The 18,264-nt window shown below is 46.2% G+C and overlaps 1 protein-coding gene across 2 annotated transcripts in view; it reads left to right on the top strand.

Moving 5' to 3' along the window:
• The window catches only part of KCNH2 (potassium voltage-gated channel subfamily H member 2), a 1,485,214-nt gene that overhangs the window by 681,140 nt on the left and 785,810 nt on the right, over positions 1-18,264 (top strand). The gene's annotated exons all lie outside the window — the stretch shown is intronic.

Below are 18,264 nucleotides of genomic sequence, written 5' to 3'. Positions count from 1 at the left end.
ACCCCTAAGGTAGGCCCTAGGTAGCCCCATGAGCAGGGTGCAGTGTATGTTAAAGGTGGGACATGTACTTATGTGTTTTACATGTCCTCACAGTGAAATACTGCCAAATGTGGTTTTCACTGCTGCAAGGCCTAACTCTCTCATAGTTTAATATGGGGGCTGCCTTGAAAAGTTATTAAAGTGCAGATTCCCTTTGGGAGCAGATGGAAATTTGGAGTTTAGGGTCTCTGAGCTCACAATTTAAAAATACATATTTTAGTAAAGTTTGTTTTTAGATTGTGTGTTTGAAAATGCCACTTTTTGAAAGTATGCATTTCCTTGTTTAAACCATTCTGTTACTCTGTGTGTTTTGTGGATTCCCTGTCTGGGTCAGTTTGAAAGTTGGGCTGCTTGCACCTCACTCTAAAACATTGACAAAAAGGCGGCCTGGGGTGTGGCCCCCATATCCTGATGAGTCATCTGTGCTGGAGGGCAGGGAGGAGTGGCCAATTACCCCTTGCTAAGCTGTGCTTGTCCCCTCTCAATCCAGTCTCCAACCTCTTGGTGTGTGGCTGGGGCCTGGCCTGGACAAGAAAGGATCTCACAGACTTTTGAGACTTTACTTTGAAGTAGGCCTACTTCAAAGGCAGAAAGGGGTATAAGAAGAGCACCCCAACCCCCTGAAAATTAGATTACTTCAAGGATTCAAGAGGAACCTCTGCCTGGAGAAGAGCTGGAGAGTTGAGGATAAGTGCTACCCTGGCCTGTGCTCGAATATCCTGCGGTGGCTGCATCTGCCTGAGCAAGGGGACAGAGACTGGACTTTGTTGCATTCCTGCTGTGAAGTGAAGGACAGACTTTGCAGAACCCTGCACTGTACCATTGTCTTAATTAAAGCAGATAAGGGCAATAGTCATTTTCCAGTGGGTCTGCCAGATCCAGGGTAGGCCTGGGTACCATTCATTTAAATTAAATTGGTGTGATATTGTGCTACGTTTGCTACATGAAATTCCAGAAAATACTCCATGTCGCCTGATTACACTGCGCTCGCAGTAAAATCAGAGCATGGGAGACCACAAACGTAAACATCCAGTACGGGACCAGCAGTTGCTCATAGCACTTGTGTTTTTATCTCACTGTTTTTTAGCACCAAGTGCGCCCTCGTATCTAAAATAGACACGCAGGCGCATTTCGAGCTAAACTGTTGCTCTAATTGCCAGATTTACATTTCACTTAAATATGCTTAATTTTGTGTAATTTCTTTTAATTCTCCTGAATCTTACCTAATTATATGAAAGCAAACTATTAATTTCGCACACCCCTAAAATTCCAGAGCTAGCTTGCATGTCCTGGCTGCTATTTGAGGAAGTGAAGGGGAGATCAAAAAAAGATGGACGGTTTTAGAATACGAGTGGGATCACAGCAGTGCTTAATGTGTGCTTGTTGTTTCCGGTGCGGGGCGCCGGCCCTTATTTTTATGCCTCAAGCATTTACTGCAAGCAAAATACATATTTTGGAAAGCCGGAGGAAGAGAAAAACGAAAAAGCGTCACAATTGGAGAGAGCAGAGAGCTCTAAGAGTGAGCTGGAGGGGCAAGGAGTGCCCGAGATGGCTTCAGTATTACGTTTCCTCAGTATTCCATGTGCTTTGGTCACCGGCACCTTTTTCTTTACAAATTAAGCACTGGATCACAGCCTTCACTCTCTCCATTAGCCCTGGTAATTAAACATTCAGTGCTCCAGCTGCTGTTGCTTCTCTTGCCAATCTCCTAAATGAGGAGGGCTAGAGGGAAGAGTAAACACTGCTGCTGGATTGATTACTTCATGGTTGGGACCAGAGGGAAGTGAAGCTGCGGCCTCGCTCTCCTACTATTCAAAACCACCGGGAACCCCCGGCTCTTGTGTTATGTGCTAAGGATCAGACCATACTGAGTGAAAGAGGAGGGCTAGGAGGATCACGGTGAGGAGAAAGGGAAAAAAGAGAAGTGAGACAGGGGTAAAAGGAGGAGGAGGACAAGGCGCAGGAAACGGGGTTGAGGAAGCAGCAACACAACTCAGTGATGTGCACATCAAGTCGTGAGGCCTGAAACTGGGAGCATAGGAACCTGCATCACTCCTAGCAACCCTAGCGCTTTACTATCCCCCTCATCGGCACAATATGAACAGGGAATGGCAGGGTGTGGTGGGTGTGCACACCGCATGCCATGCTATGGGACGAGTGCGGTGTTCAGAGGTGTCCTCAACTCCGCGCTTTAGCCGCTACGGCGGGGGTGGGGGTTTTGACGGACCTTTTCTGTCTGCACTCGGCAGACAACGGCTCATAATTAACATGAAAGGGTGGGAATGTGACTGTGAGCGTATGGATGGATGGATGTGCCAGTGAAGGTGTTTATGGATAGATGCATGGATGAGTGAAAGGATGAATGTAAGGATGGATACGTGAAAGAGAGGAAAGATGGATGAATAGATGAATAGATGGATAGATGTGCGAAAGGGTGGATGGATGAGTGAGTGAAAGCATGGCTGTTAAGTGAAAGGATGGATGGACAGAAAAATGGATGGATGGATTTAGTGAAAGGCTTCATGGATGGATGGATGGTTTGGGTTGGAAGGGTGGATGGCTGGATGAGTGAAAGGAAGGGTGAAAGGATATAAGTGAAAGAATGGATGAATGATCGAAAGAGAGAACATGTGGATGGCTGGGTGAAAGGATGGAAGGATGGATGAGTAAAAAGGTGGCTGGATGGATAGAAGAGTGAGGGACAAAATGGATGGATGAGTGAAAGGGTAAATGGGTGCATGTGTGAGTGAAATGGTGGGTGAATGCGTAAGCGAAAAGGTGGATGGATAGATGCATGGATGAATGAGTGAAAGGATAGATGTACAGGTGGATGAGTGAAAGGAAGGAAAGATGGATGGATGGATGAGAGAAAGGATAGATATAGAGTGAGTGAAAGGATGCATCAATGAGTGGATGGATGACTGAGTGAAAGGATGAATGGATGGATAAGTGAATTGATGAATGGCTGGGTGAAAGGATGGCTATAAGGATGGATACAAGGAGGACTGAGGGAAAGAATGGATGATGAGTGAAAGGAAGGGTAGATGAATGGCTGGAGAAAGGGTGGATGGATGGATGAGTGTAAGGGTGACTGGTTAGAGAAATGAGTGAAAGGGTGGATGGATAAGTGAGTGAGAGGATGGATGGATGAGTGAAAGGGTAAATGGATGGATGCATTAAGGTCAGGATGTATATATGTATGGTGTGAAAGGATGGATGGATGAGTGAACTGGTGGATGGATGAATGAAAGGATGGATGGAGGACTGAAAGGATGAATGAATGAATGAAAGGGGATTGACAAGTCAAATGATGGATGACTGAGTGGAAGGATGAGTATGTTTTAAGATAGATGTATAGGTTTGGATAGGGATGGAAAGACCAATGGAGGGAATCGTGACAGACTGAATGTTGGATGAAAGACTGAAGGGATGGCCGAATGTAAAGGTGAAATAGTGGATATCAGCCGGTGGATGGAAGAATGAAAAGATGAATGGATGGATGCTTGGGTGAAAGAGACAAGCAAGCTCCTCTGGGGAGGGTTGCGATAATTTCCTTTGCTTCCTTGGCGCCATAACAGCTTTGGTTCGAAGTGGGGTATATTTTAATTTTTAGGCTACTCCCTTGGTGGTATTAGTTAAGAGTAGTGTGAGGGAAGGTAGAATAATTCCATGTACATTTATTACCACGTGGGAAAGAGGAAAGAGACAAAGAGGAGATTGTGTAATAATTTGACTCTTGCTTCTAGGCAAGGCTGCTGGTTTAAGGATGACAGTACTTATGTTTATAGGCGACTATGCCAGTCCTACAACAAGTCGCAACTGTTGTCCCAAACCTCCCGGCTCACAAGCAGCGCCTCACCAAAAACCCTAAACAGTAGAAGGTGATTTGTGGCAGCCTTTATGCATGGACTCAAGAGTGAGAGATCTCAGGGAGTGTCATGGTTAAAGAGAGATTTATCCTGGGGATGGTTTTGGGCTATAACCCCTCATCAGCGAGGCTAGCTTGAATCTGGTGGCATAGTGAGCACAGGACCCACATCTGGGCATGCCCTTCCCACATAGGGTGATAAATTCAAAAAGAACAGTTGACGGATGGAATGATGAAAACAATCAAACAGTCACCCCAAGTCACAGATCTGGGTTTAATCCATAATGTTTTTTGCATGTCATTCCAGTTTGGACCCAGCCATATGTAAATCAGTCTTGACCCTGCTCCCCATGTCTTGACCCTGCTCCCCATGGGAACAGTCCAGTGCGAACTGCCAGTCCAGGTCCTCCCTCAAGTGAAAACATGCATCCTGAGACCGATTTCAGGGTATTTTACCCCTCATCGGCGAGGCTAGCTTGATATCATGAAAATGGGTGCACAAGACCAGTGTGTGCTGGGTAGACCGTCATTTGGAATCCCTGTGGTGGAGTGTCTGTGCATTCTATTACAAAGAAGATGGTACCCTTATTGCAGGTGAGAACTCGTCCCAGAACTGGGGACACCGTAGCAGTGAAAGACAGCTTAGCAGTTGATAGGTCCACTTTCTCCTTCAGAGGTCTAGCTTGATTCTTCAGAGTGAGCCAGACACCCACGCCCTGCCCCACAAGACAGTGTTGTATGTGACTTCATCTGCCTCAGAGGGACTCCTGGGCAATCTTTGACTCATTACAAAAGGTACTTTAGCAGGGGATGGGAGCACTGACCGCATGCACTTTGTTTGTGGCAGACAGTTTACGCATCTCTCTAAATACAGTGATGGGTTAGCCCCCACACCGGTGGTATGACACATGCACAAGGCATTCCTTCATTTGCCTAAGGTGTATCAGAAGGCCACAGTTTTTAAGAGCATCGGTATGTTGTATGGGTTGATGATGACTTCTACTGGCCATCAAAGGTGGTCCATGGTTTTTTTCCCACCAGATGACACCAGAGTGACCCTGAGGCCTGCTCTTGTTCTTTCTGTGATGACACTTAGGACACCTCGGTTGAAAACAGCCTTGCTTCAGAGACCTGCCCTTTCACGAATCAATGTGTATCGTTTCTGGCACAGAACCATGCCTCAGATGTATGGGAATTGCGAGCTAAAGAGTACCTGCCTTCGTGTTTGTCTTTTCTTCAGCACGGCATTTCCAAAGTGCTCCTCTTAGCTGATTGTGTTGCACAATGAGCCAGGGAATATGAATGCAGTGCTATGTCCGTGTGGCCTGTAAAGTTCCCTGCGATATCAAAACACCCTCAAGCCCCACTTATTGACCCCCATTGCACGGCCTTTTAAGGAGTGCAGTTATGTAATATATAATATTAGTATTGTAGGATTCTCCTCGGTTCCTTCCAGGGGATGTATTACATGCTCTGTACATGCAATCCAACCCAAGGCAGCTCAAGGTGTCCGAGTACACAGGATTACAGTCTGTCTTTCTTTCTATAACTATAACATCATGCGGTAGGCCTTGTGAGTTTCAGCAACCACGTGCGTTTACCACGTGCCATTCACAGCTGGAGGGACGGATAGCAGAGAAAAGAGTGCGCAGCAAAAACGTTCCGTGAAGTAATTAGCACTTATGGCATCTGATTTCTATCAGTGTCAACGTGCGTTTGGAAAACGTAGTATTACATCGATACTTTCGAAAATATACTTACCTTCAAAATATGTTATTTGTTGATGTTTTTGGTAGGATTATATTTTTGTCCTCGATATTCTGACATACATCCTCCTCTTGAAAGATGTCGATTCTAGGTTTAGCCTTCGCCCATTCCAGCTGAAACCTGTAGACTCTTAAGCCCATGCTGGACTCATAAACGAATTTTGTGGTAGTTTTTGGAAGCCGGAATTAGTGTGGGGTGTACCTTTGCTGTGTTTGGGTGAACCCCATAAATGCATGGTATGTTTTGGAAGTAGCGTCCTCCTGTGGGTTGCGCCTCCACTGCTTCTTAGGGACCTTATAAAGTATTAAGTAATCTGGTGGATTTTGAAAGCTGTATGTTCCTGTAGGTTGCCCCTTCACTGTTTCATGCCACTTCTAGTTGTACCAAATACATTCTGAGATTACTTGATGGATCAGGAGACTGAAATAATTACCTGTTTTTGGAAGTTTCTCTTGCACGTAAGCCGGCCTTCACCCTCCAACCAATTTCCACCCCCACTCAGAGTTAGCCATGCAGCAACCTTTCCCCGGATACTAAGCCGCTCGTGGCTGGTGGTTACACTTAAACAACATTCCAGAGCAAAGGGATGTGGGGAGAAGGAGAGATTAGTTGAGCAGGTAAGTCAGACAAATGGTGGTTTTGGCTCTCACTCGGGAAGTTCACTCAAGGGTCTTCACACCGGCCTTCCGTCACAGGCACCAGTCTGCAAGGCCCTGGGGGTTGGGGGCTCGCTTTGAGACACTCTGTTCACGGTGGTGCCCAACCAAGCCAGAAACATCACTTCCCAGATAGTTACCAATCCGGCACCTCCCAGGGCAGGAGGCACCACCGCTGCTGCGCAATGACCTGGACCACCCGAGATGTTCTGATTGCGCACAAAGAGTTTACTGTTCTGGTATGAGCACCAGGTTTGGTGCGCAATGACCTGAGTTGCACCAGACACTTCTGAACACCATCACAAAGTGCTGAATGCAGGGCCTCCCTCGGGTGAGGCCCAACATCTGGTGCGCAATGACTTGAGTCGCACCAGACAATTCCACTTGCATACCACGAGTTTCCAATGTAGTGCCTCCCCAAATATGAGACACCACGTTTGACACCCAATTACTTGAATCGCACTAGACAATCCTGCTGCACACAAAAAGTAACCATGCTGGGCCTCCCTGGAATGAGGTACAACATGTAGTGTGCGAAGATTTGAGTTGCACCAGTCAAATCCAAACTTTAGCAATGCAGCATCTCCGGGGGAAGAGAAACCCCACCTAGTGTGTGATGACTTGAGTTGCACCGGGCACTTCTGACCACCCAATAAGTTCCTGTTCTGTACTTCCCTGGAATGAGATACAATGTCTGGTGCATAAAGATTTGAGTCGTACCAGACAAATCAAGCCACACACAAAGATGCAAGTTCAGTGGCACCGCATGAGGTAGAATGCAGCACTGCTCTGGGAATGCCCCCACCTACGAGGGTCGCAACTAGTGACACAGCCACAGCACGCAATGAGCGTGAAGTCAGTAGTCGCACAAGAGAAATGCAGCATACTCAACAATGGGCCATGCAGGGTCCAGCCACCAGTGATCCTATCTACACAACCAAATGCTTATGTGCGACGCGGCCCCACAATGAAGGGCCACACTCCTTGAATGTGGGCTGTACATTGCAAGTTCAGCACAAGGTCAATCCGGTCTCCAGGTCCAATACTTTATCAAAAATCATACTACTGCTACCAGAAGGAATCCAGCAGACAGCGTAGATGTGTCACAGGGCACCGTTCTCCAGATGACATGGCAGACAGTGTAGGTCCCTTGCAGGAAGTCTTTGATGTCTATGGGACCTCCTCACAGAACAGGGGACAGGTCAACAAGCCCTTGGAGGGCACACTTTAGAGTGTCACACTGCAGCAAGCAGTGTGCCCAGGCCAGCCATGATACATGAAGGGTGTGCAATTCCTTACCAGGACAGTACATACTCCTGTGCACAACTGATACTTCTAGCAGTGTGCTCCACACAGTACAGGGACTCCGTCCTGTGCTACTGCAAGTGTGTCTCTGATATGCTGAAGTGTGCTCTCCTTGTTATACAGAAGTGGCCTTTGAACCACAGATGTCTCCCTACATTTCAGTCCTGTCTGCCATGAGGCCTTGGATTGTAGATCCTTATCTTTGTTGGGGCCATGATCTGGCTCCAAGAGGCCAAGTGTCAAAACCTCTCCCTCAGTTTTCTCCAGCCAGGCACTCAGATGGCAGAGGTCTGTCAATTCGGTTCTCTAAGTTTTATAGCTGTTGCTGGGAAATGCACAGATGTTTTTTCCCCCAGTAAGATGAAGCTTGAATTGAAAAGGCACCCTAAAGGGATTTTAGAACATGGAAATGCCTGCGTTCCAAAAGTGTCATTTCCAAGGTATTACTGACAAAGCCACATTTACCATTGGAAAGGGTTTGTCTTTAGGAATCTAATGATAGTAAACATGATGAGGCTGCTCCACTGCAATCCACTATTGCAGATAGGATTAATGATAAACGTTCACCCTTATGAACTGATGGGTAGAGCAGCTCTCAGTGGTAGTGAAAACACACATGGGAATTCTTTACTCTATGGGCACATGTGCCCTGGTGCACGCACAAGCCGGCATGGTCAGGGATGGACGCAAGCTCTAAGAATACCACAAAGGTGCAAGTGTACCTATACAGGCCTGCTGTGACACGCTCACGGCATAAATAAAAACCCTGATGTGCAAGTGTGCACATACTGCCAAGCTGTTCTAGGCCCAGTATACATCTGAGAACATCAATGTCCAATGTGCAAGTGTGCACATACTGGCAAGTTGTGCCAGGCTCAGTATACCTTTGAAAACACCAAGGTGCAAGTGTGAGCATATGGAAAGCCAGGCCAGGCTCAGTATATACATAAAAACACTACTGTGCAAGTTTGAACAAGCTGGCAAGTTGTGCCAGGCCTAGTGTACATCTGAGAACACCAATGTGTAAGTATGCACCTACTGGCGGAACCTAACTTATGTAGGGAAGGCACGTGTGCACTTTTCCCTTCTATCTACAGAGGAAAAGTGCCTAGAGCCCTAAGCCACTCCGAGAGGATCAGCAAAACCTCAAGGAACAGCTAATGTCCTCGGTAGGGGAACCCACGTGAGGGGGTTCTCGACTACCAGGGCAGGTGACAACCTTGCGCCCCTGCCTTCTGCCTATGCTCTGCTGTACCCTCTGGGGGGCTCTTGAGATAGCGGAATGCCTGCTCAGGGCTGACCCCTGTCGGGAACATTCCACTCTTGGTGTAGGCACACATGCATTTCCACAGTCTGCAGTACCAGGCCTAATACATGTTGGTCAGGCTTCCCTGGTGGTGGCACACTCAGTGCAATGTCCCACTAGTGGCCAGGGCTGTACACACCCAGCATATGTGGGGTACCTTTTAATATGGCACCTCAACTAATCACATAGACGCCTCTTTCTGGCATGAGTAGGAAGGGCATGCACACTTTTCCCCTGCAGTACAGTGGGATGTGGCCAGAGCCCTAAGGCCATGCACAGAGAGTTAGCAAAATACTGGGAGAAAAAAACAAAGGTTTCAGGGAAATCCCCTAAGAAGGACCATGTCCAACAGTCCCCCTCCCCTCTAAGGGCTTTATGCCTCTCTAGTTCTCCCCACTACCTTGCATAACTCTCATTTTCCTACATTCCCCTCACAAATTTCCTTCCAACCACCTTTCTTGCATAATTCATCTCATCCTACTCCCTCTTCCCAACCTCCTTCAACATATTCCTCATCTATCATGTAGAAATATGGCTTACTGGTGAGAGGGTGAAACCTTACTCAAGCAGCAACCACAACTCTTGTCAAGGCATGACCCAAGCAAATAAGCAAATCCCCAATTAACCCGTGCTTAACCCTTTGGTAGCTGGGCACAGAAGCAGCCATGTTTACCTTAGAGGCAATGTGTAAGATATTTATGCAGCACTTCAAACAGTTAACACAACACAAGAAACATCCCACACCAACTTAGAAAAAAATGGACCAACATTTACTAAATTATTTGAGACCAGAATGACAAAAATCCAATTGGTAGAACTGGAGATATGACAATTCAAAGGTTTAGTGTAAAAAACAGTGCATAAAAGCCTAAATCTCTAATTGTGGGTATATAGTAATGCCGGACTGGGATAAAGCCACAAGTTCAGGCTTTCTGTGATGGTGCATTTAATCCAAGTGCAAGTCAGCGCTGCATCTCTTTGCACGTCTTACATCATCTACTGTCAGTTCTGAAGACCTGTGAGGTTCGCAATGCCAGGCAATACATCAGGTTGCACTGCGCTGGGTCAATTCTGGTGTAGCTGTGTGCCGAGGCTTTGTGTCAACTCACATCAGTTCCAATGGGGTGGCAGCAAGGCTTTGCAGGGTTTTGCGTCACTTCACCAGATTTGGTGAAGAGCACAGCAAGTCTGGCAAGGTATCTCTGTCTCTTCTTCTAAGGGTTCAGGACTAGAGGGGCACCACTTAGGGGGTTTGGACGCACGGGAGGTACAGTCCAGGTGCTGAGTGCCAGAGAATTGAACCCTTTTCTGTCCGAGGCTCTGAGCAGGACATCAGCCAACCCACCCTTGGGGTCACCCTGGTGGTCCTGTGTTCAAGATACAGGTCCAGTCCTTCTGACTCAGGCAGCAGGGCAGTAGAGTATCAGGACAGTAGGGTAGAGCAGCAGTCTTTCTTCTGAGAGCAGCACAACAGTCTTGCTGCAAAGCAGCACAGCAGTCTTTCCTCTGAGTCTTCCACAGGTCCAGATGTGTACTGAAGAGTTGAGTCGGAGGGTCCATTATTTAACCTAGTGCCAGATTTAAAGTAGGAGAAGCTTTTAGAGATTTTCACCCACGGAGGTGCTTGGAATTTCCAACCTCTCTGCCCTGGCCACTGCTTCTCTGGGGTCACAAAAGACTAGTGTCAAGCCCTTTCTGAGTGTGCTCAAGCAAAGGCTTTGTGATGTGCAAATGTGGTAGGTGACATGTTTGTACCCCTATCAAGTCAGAGATAGCCTGTCCATCCACCACCTATTCCCCCTTTGTCTCCCCATATGGGATCAATACACAAAGACTACCTGCCAACTACACCTAGTCATGTGATCCAGAATTCAGGCCGCAGGCACCAAAAGGACTTCAACAAGAAAATGCCAACTTTCTTAAAGTGGCATTTTCAGAATTGTGACTTAAAACCCAACTTTACCATTAAGGAACATTTTAAATTACAATTCTTTAGACCCCAAACTTGACATTCCTATCTGCTCGCAATTGAAAGTTGCCATTTATTAAATGTAATAAGGTAACCCAAAGTTATCTTATGGGAGAGGTAGGTCTCACCGTAGTGAAAAACAAATGTAGGTTTTTTCAATACCAGGACATGTAAAACTTAAAAGTATGTGTCCAACTCTGTAAATACACTGCACCTTGTTCTCTGGGCTATTTAGGGCCTACGCTAGTGGTGATGTATATGTATTCAATGGAAGGTTTCGGCCTAGAAAAAGGGTTATTTTACCAGGTCAAAATAGCAATTTAAAACTGCACAACCAGGCTGCAATGGCAGACCTGAGAGATGTTTAAAGGGCTACTTAGGTGGGTGGCACAAACAGTTCTGCAGCCACAAATAGTTGCATTTAAGTTACATGCCCTGGGTACATGTAGTACTACAGGTAAATTAAATGCACCTATTGGGTGTAAGCTGATTCTCCCATGTTTAAAGGCGAATGCACAAACACTTTAGCACTGGATAGCAGTGGTAAAGTGCATATACTCATAAAAGGCAACAAAATTGGGTTCAGAAAACAAGGTGGTGAAGGCAAAAACTTTGGGGCTGACGTTGCAGAAAACGTCAAGTCGAGCACATCACAATAATCACCTCCTTTTAGACAATCAAGGCATTTTCAACTCCCCCACACCCTGCTCCAATAGAACTACCACTCTTTTTATGACCTAACAAACTAAAACACACTTTGCTGCATGAAGACAAGCTATCCATTTCTACCTTGAATCCTGCTCCTTATAAACATAATCCAACACTTGAACCATTGTAGGAGGCTGGCCTGGTTTGTAGTGGGTACCTTGGGTACTTACACCTTAAACCAGGTCCAGTTATCCCTTATTACTGAAATGTAGTAGTGTTCTATCAGCTTAGGCTGATAGAGGTAGCTATAGCAGAGCAGCTTAGGCTTAACTAGGAGACATGCAAAGCTCCTACAATACCACTATAGTTACACAGTACTTATACACAAGTAAAGACAATACTCAATGTTACCAAAAATAAAGGTAGTTTATTTGGGTGACACAAGGCCAAAAATATCTTAGAGGCAATACTCCTTCTAGCGGTAGGTATTATACCAATATATACATCAGACACCAAAATAATGATAAGGTAAGTAATTAAACATTGGATAGTACAAACAATAGGAAATGCTATAGTATGCAATGGGAGAAAATAGGTCTAGGGCAACACAAACCATATACTAAGAAAGTGGAATGCGAACCACAAATTCTCCCCTAGACAAGTGTAGTGTGTATAGAACCTTTACTGGGAGAGTAAGAATACAGTAAAGGTAAGTAAATTACCCCACCCCAGAGCCCAGTTAAGTAGGAGTAAAATACTGCACGTTTCCTCAGGACACACTACAAGTTGTGATTAGAGTTATTGCAAGAACCAAGCAAGACTGCAAACAACAATTGGTGGATTCCTGGACCTGAAGACCTGCAAAGGAAGGAGACCAAGTCCAGAAGCCAGAAGAAGTTCCAGGAAGGAGCCCCTGACAACCCAGAAGAGGGTGCAAAAGAAGAGTCCCCGGTTGGACGAAGACTGCAGAAATGCACCCAAAGACGATGTCAGAGGGTTCCTCCATGATGCAATGGATACCCCACACAGAGATGTTGGATGCAGGTGAGTTTTGGTGCTGGATTCGTCCAACAAGCCTTGGTTCCGGCAAAGCCGCGTTTTGTGTCAAAATGGCGCTATCTGGATCCAGGAAGGACCTGGGGGCCTCAACTCTGTGTGAGGAGAAAGAGGGGGCCCTCATCACTTTAGAGAGCACTGAGAACGCCAGACAACACCCATGGGTGTCCCAGGACATGGGGACAAATTAGGTGCAAAATGCAATTGGTGCAGCACTACAAAGGAAGGTCTCACACTGCCGGAGATCAACTCAGCGAGTTTAGCGTCACAGGATAGAGTGCTGGGGACCTGGGCCAGGCTGTGCACAAAGGAAATTTGCAAAGAGCGCACAGAGGCCTCCGGAGGTGAAGGAGACGCGGTGCACAGGGGTACTGTTGTACTCGGGGAAGGCAAGGTCTTACTTCCTCCAAATTGGGACAGCAGGACCTCAGGTCAGTCTATGTCGAAGGGGTCCACCACCTGTGTTCCAAGGAGCATGCTCGTCACCAGGAGAGGAGTCCAAGAGAACCGGTCGTCGACTTAGAAGGTGCCTGCGTGAGCAGGGAAGTGACTCCATCACTCGACGAGAGATTTCATCGTTCCTTCTGGTGCAGGGTGAAGACAGTGAGTCCCCATTGCATGCACACCATAGAAACTGTTGCAGTTGCTGGCTGGAGCTGAAGTTGCAGAGGAAAAGTTGCTCTTCTGGATACTTTGTTGCTGTTACAGCCATTGCTGGAGCCGTCTGCGGTCGATCCGAGGTCAGAGGATGAAGTAGTATCAGAGGATTCCTGCTGGAAACTTGCAAATGGAATCTGAAGAGAAACCCACAGGAGAGACCCTAAATAGCCCTGAGAGGGGGATTGGCTACCTTATCAGGTATGGACCTATCGGGGGAGTCACTGGCATCACCTGCTGGCACTGGCCACTCGGAGGCCTCCAAAGTGTCCCCTCACCTTGGAAAACAAGATGGCTGAAGTCTGGGACACACTGGAGGAGCACTGGGCACCACCCCTGTGGTGGTGATGGACAGGGGAGTTGTCACTCCCCTTTTCTTTGTCCAGTTTCACGCCAGAACAGGGACTGGGAGTCCCTGAACTGATGTATATTGGCTTATGCAAGGAGGGCACTATCTGTGCCCTTCAAAACATTTCCAGAGGCTGGGGGAGGCTACCCCTCTACAGCCTGTAACACCTATTTCCAAAGGGAGAGGGTGTAACACCCTGCTCCCAAAGGAAATACTTTGTTCTGCCTTCCTGGGGCTGAGCTGCTCAGACCCCAGGAGGGCAGAACCCTGTCTTTGAGGTGACAGCAGCTGTAGCTTCATTGCAAGCCTCAGAGAACTGGTTTGGCAGTACTGGGGGTCCATGGTGGAGCCCCCAGGATGCATGGAATTGGCTCCCAAATACCAGATTTGAAATGAAGGGACAATTCCATGATCTTGGACACCATACATGGCCATATTCGGAGTTACCATTGTGAAGCTACATATAGGTATTGACCTAAATGTAGTGCACGCATGTAATAGCGTCCCCGCACTCACAATGTCCGGGGAATTGGCCCTGAACTATGTGGGGGCACCTTTGCTAGTGCAAGGGTGCCCTCACACTTAGTAACTTTGCACCTAACCTTCAGTAAATGAAGGTTAGAGATATAGGTAACTTATAAGTTATTTAAGTGCAGTGAAAATGGCTATGAAATAGTGTGTGCACTATTTCACGCAGGCTGCAATGGCAGGCTTGTGGAAAGGTTTGTCTGAGCTCCTTATGGGTGGCAAAATAAATGCTGCAGTCCATAAGGATCTCCTGGAACCCCAATGCCCTGTGTATCTAGGTACCATATACTAGAGACTTATAAGGGGGGTCCAGTGTGCCAATTGAAATTGGTAAATGAAGTCACTAGACTATAGTGACATATTTAAAAGCAGAGAGAGCATAAGCACTGAGGTTCTGGTTAGCAGAGCCCCAGTGACACAGTCAAGCATTACTGACAACACACACATTAGGCCATAAATTATGAGCACTGGGGTCCTGACCAGCAGGATCCCATTGAGACAGGCAAAAACATACTGACATACAGGTAAAAATGGGGTAACATGCCAAGAAAGCTGGTACTTTCCTACAACCATCCCTCCTTACTTGCCTCCCTCTTTGCACCTATCTACCTCTCCTCATGAGAGCAGTTTCCCAGATAATGCATGCTCAATGATCCTGAACTGCTTATACATGTACAAAGCTAATTTTGACCCAAACTCAGACTTGTGTTCATCAATGCAACCCGGTTAAGAGGAGATGCTTTCTAAGTCTTCCACAAGTCTATCCACATGGATACGGTCTCTTCACCTCAAACTGCCTCAAGTAGACTGGAAAAAGGCTAGCAGTTATTTTCAAGAACACCGCACAGATCACAAGCTTTCAAGAATTCAACATGACCACATAACCTCTCATTAACTGTTCTTCCTCACTTACTTTCTTATGATCATTCCTTTTGGCATATGGACCCCTGCACAACAACTGAACATTTGCAGATCCTTCTTGGGCACCACATTGGACATCACAGTAAACCACATCAACCACTCTAATTTCTTCAACCTCAGATCCCTTATGACTTCATCAATCTATTGCAACTTGTTTCTGGATCAACACACTCTGCTAGACATCCTTGGATGCAATCTTCACTTCACCGGGACTCACCACAATAACAGGAAACCATCCTATATCCACTGCTTCATCTCCTTCTCCTTGAACCATCTTTAAAGAGCAAAGTTTTTAGCATTAGTGGCCAATAATACTATGTACAAACAGTGGAACAAACTCAATCTCTCAGCATCTGACTGCTATCATATCACTTCCCCCAACCCATCCAATTAGCAGAAGAGGAACAGCTCTAGAACTGGATACCCCTCAAGATGCCCTCATTCCCTTACCACAGGTTTAGGACCTCATGGCTCAAAAAGAAAAAAGAAACAGAGGATGGGATGAGGCGTACCAATATTCCAGTGTAGGAAGTCAAACAACCACAAGGACAAGAGGCACATCTAGTGTCTCAAAAGAAACTAAATCTTGTGCATCATGCAGGAATGCTCCCCTTTTCCCAATGAGTCTTTAAAGCCAACCAAAGTTCATTGAAGGTAGGCACAGTGAATCCAAACAGAATTCCACAGCCTAGACTGAATTGCCACCAAACTCTCACATATGAAATCATTCTGTGGTTCCATCACTTCTCCCCTTGTCTCGAAGGCAAAGTTCCAGTTACAGCACCTTGGGACCAAGAGGCCCACAACTGACCAATAGCCTGAAAACTCAGACCACAATTAATAAAATAAATGTCTGTGGCAGTCTATAGGACACAGACACTTTCAACAGATTATCTGAGTTCTATTTTATAGAACTGACCTAACGAGTGGCCTGGCTCACAACCCTACCTATCTCAAGCCTTCAAGGGCATTTTACTCCCCACAACTGATGAGCTCCACTTAAGAAAACTCCTTAGCAACACCTCCATAACTACAAGCAGCTAATCTTTAATCCTTAAAATCTCTCTCATAAAACCACTTGTGAAGAAGACTAACAATTATCTAGTTTATCCAGTCAACCAACAGCTGATCTCGTATATCCTGTTCATAGGAAAACTGATTGAAAGAGCTGCCTTCAGTCAGATCTCAGATTTCATAGAATGAAGTAACCTTCTCTTGACCATGAAAAGACATCCCCCAAGGAAGAAGCAATGAATCTGCACAGCTCTCCATATGGAATGACCAATGGCCTAAAACAACTCTGGATAGTAATGGAGAGGCTTTGCTTCTACTGCTGGACCTTTCTGCCGCCACTGATACCACCACCACATCTTCCCACTGTAGCTAACAAATCTTAGGATTTAGGGAAGCATCTATGGCTTTTTTCTTCACTTCACCTACCTTAGTCTCTGCTGGACCTATCAAGTCTTTTAGTGTAATCTGCAACATCAAGGTTCAAAACACAGATCATCCAAAACTAGAGAACCCTCAAAACGGAGACACCCTAGGGTTAGATCATGGTCTCCAGGTCCTCAACCAAAAGAATATGGGGAACTACTTAGACTCTTAAAATAGTAATCATAATCTGTGGGTGAAGGAAAAACTACCAACAGTTATCTATCTCGTCTCAGTGACTAGGCCCACCACCAGCCCCATAAACTGAACTAGGATACCTCGCAGTGATCATGGACTCCAGGCTTTTCTTCACAGCACAAATGAACCAAATCACAAGGAGAAATTTTCATGCCATGTAAATTCTTCCACACATCTTCCTACATCTAGGTTTTCCTCAGACACTTGGCTCCACAATCAACCTTATACTGTCTCAAGAAGAATAAAAGCAACTTTATGTAGTGGCCCCCATTTTTACTGCTCTGAAGACTGCCTAAAATATTAATTGGGCAGCAAGACAATTTCTGCACCTTCCCCTATAGGGCCAAATCTCACTAACTCTCTAAACACTTCGCTGCCTACCAGGGCTGGAAGAGACACTTTTAATGCATTCTTCATTGCCCACAGGACTGTCCACAGGAAAGGCCAATCCTTGATGCAAATTAAACTAGGATCCTTTGACTATCCCTAGGATATTGACCAATGCTGATCCTCCCATTCCACAAGGTGATGTGCATTAATAGATTCTCCTTCCCATTGCAGGCAGGCAGCCAAATTATAGATTCCTCTTCTGGCAAAGACAAAAAGCTTCGACAACCTACAAGAAAAATATGAAGAACATATGTTTCGGCACTATAACCCCCCATACATACATGGGTAGGTAAATTGATTGTGCAACAACATCTCTTTCTACTTCGTTCCACTCCATGCATGCACACTGCCACAAGATTGCAATGATAGAAAAACATACTGAAAGTACTAGGTGTCAAATCACTTCCCACCGACGGCTCACAGCAATTCAATATCCTTCCAACCAAGCACAATCCACAATGCGTCATTCTATCCATCTGAAACTTCACGTCTGTACCTCATTAGGGGGCTGGAAGCACTATAACAATAGCTACTGTTAAGTGCAAAGGAATATGAAGCCAGAGCTTCATAAGGCATTGTGAAATGCAGTAATTTTAGAACCCTTGTTCGTGCATAATGCAAGGTTTTCTACTTCTACCGTGTTAGTGAATTGACATCTATGCATAAAGTGTATTGAGCTTTCACTTCAGAGAGTGAGAGAGATCTCGTTAGGCTGATGTCACATGCAAGGATTTTACAATCCTCTCATCCTGAAATCTCAAGCATTGCTTTCGAGATCTCTCAAAGAGATCTGAAGTTGCATGAAACTCCTCTGTAGACACAGTAGATGGGGAAACTCATGAGTAAGTCCAGAGTTTATGTTGATTAGGCAACTCCGAGATCTTGCAATGGGCACAATTTAGGATTAATGTGGCAGTGCGGCGGTTGCAGCAGCACCCGTCGCGCATTTCACTGTCTGTAATTCGGGCAGTGAAATGCGCGATGGGGCTGTGATCGGGCGCCCCTGCACTGCCCATGCAAGTGTATGGGCAGTGCAGGAGCCCCCAGCGGTGCCCGAGTTACTCATTCCACCAGGGAAAGGCTGGTGGAATGCGACTCATTATACAGAGGGCAGCTTTGCTCGCAGCGCTGCCCTGGCGGATCTGAAATGCCGCCACCGCCAGGCTCCATAGT

This window comes from Pleurodeles waltl, chromosome 10 (genome assembly GCF_031143425.1).
Source record: "Pleurodeles waltl isolate 20211129_DDA chromosome 10, aPleWal1.hap1.20221129, whole genome shotgun sequence".
In the NCBI taxonomy this organism is placed as follows: domain Eukaryota; kingdom Metazoa; phylum Chordata; class Amphibia; order Caudata; family Salamandridae; genus Pleurodeles; species Pleurodeles waltl.
This window is presented reverse-complemented; position numbering and strand designations above follow the sequence as displayed.